The 1,440-nt window shown below is 39.2% G+C and overlaps 1 long non-coding RNA gene across 1 annotated transcript in view; it reads left to right on the top strand.

Annotated features, from left to right (window-relative positions):
- Positions 1-662: 662 nt before the first annotated feature.
- LOC107733241 (uncharacterized) overlaps positions 663-1,440 on the top strand; it is a 4,073-nt gene continuing 3,295 nt past the window's right edge. Inside the window, exon 1 of the long non-coding RNA XR_001638958.1 lies at positions 663-949. This is a non-coding gene — a long non-coding RNA (uncharacterized LOC107733241). The remainder of the gene's footprint in view (positions 950-1,440) is intronic.

Raw genomic sequence — 1,440 nt, 5'->3', positions numbered from 1 at the left:
ATTAAGCCGCAAAAAGACAATATATGAATCTCGCACGTTCTGCGTGTCTGTGGAAATCAGGCGCGGACTGGCCATCGGGAGAACCGGGAAACTTCCCGGTGGCCTGGCAGCCGATTAGGCCCGCTATTTTAATATTATTATTGTATAGTTGCCTGCCGAATGTACTAAAGCGAATATTTCCATTCCAATTATCCATTCGATAATTAAATCTCTAATAAATCATGAATCGGTTAGTCATGACTGGCAATGCTTTGGCTCGCGCGCTCTCCGCGATCTGTAAATATGCTATTGTAGTTTTGTCTTTGTTTACTTAGTTAAGTATAGCAGCCCATTGCTCATCAGTCATCACTGAAAATACTGTATAAAGGACATAATTTCTGTCAGGACCACTATCGTCAAAGATGATTGACAATTAGCATACAGTTTGGATTGGCGGTATGGTTCTGTTCTGGGCAGGAACTCTCTGCGCATCCATGCAGCCTAGCATGGATGAGAGCAGGGAGAGCCGCGATAACCCCCCAGGGTAAACAGAACAGAACCAACATAAATGTATTGCAGATATCATAATGTTATGATATCCAATAATGTTATGTACACATTTTAGAATTAGTCTGATTCAAAGGAGAACCAGAAGGCTGAATCCTGACTGACAGAAATGTAGGCTATATGGGCTCAAACGGCATCCAAAAGCATGGTCGCGATGTAAGATTTTCCAGCTAACCAATTATTCCTCTAATAAACAAAGCTTTTATACCACACTTGTCATAATCAGAGCTTATAATTTGTAAATAAATAATTGCTGGATTCAAAACAGCAATTAAAAGGCACTGTGACCGACACTTGACAATACGTTTTCCCGGAGCATTCAATGATGTCACTAAACGGTGATGCCACAACTAAGAGCATTGTTCACAAGTTTCTGCATGGACCCAACTAGCCTAGGGCACAGGTTTTCAAGCCCTGGGTCAAAATGGGATGCTTTAAGGAAAATGTGTAGCCTATGTAAGTAATCGGCCTAAAATAAAAATAACAATTTGTTTTCAATAAAAAAATATGCAAAATATATCTGACTTAAATAATTAAGCTAACGGAGGGTAATTAGCTATTGAGCAATGCGAAAACTGCTGATAATACTGAGGGACCTTATATATGAATGCTTCGATAGGTGTCGTATTCCCATAGGTTGATGGGGATCAGCTGAGAGTCAGCTGATGCGAGCTTGACTAAAATGACCTGCCAGAACTAACGCTACGCTAGATTATTATCTATTGTAATGTTACAGTAGTAATTTAGCAGACAAATAATCATATTTTATAATAGGTTTAGGGGGAGCTAGGGCAGACAACAACACAACCCTTACGAAAATTAACGATGATTTTACTATAAATTCAAAGACTATGGTTACTATTGTTAAACCATGGTAACCACAAATTAACCATG

The sequence above is a fragment of the Sinocyclocheilus rhinocerous genome, unplaced genomic scaffold, assembly GCF_001515625.1.
Source record: "Sinocyclocheilus rhinocerous isolate Xijiao unplaced genomic scaffold, SAMN03320098_v1.1 scaffold1391, whole genome shotgun sequence".
In the NCBI taxonomy this organism is placed as follows: Eukaryota; Metazoa; Chordata; class Actinopteri; order Cypriniformes; family Cyprinidae; genus Sinocyclocheilus; species Sinocyclocheilus rhinocerous.
Note: the sequence above shows the minus strand (reverse complement) of the source record. Positions and strands in the feature narration are given on the sequence as shown.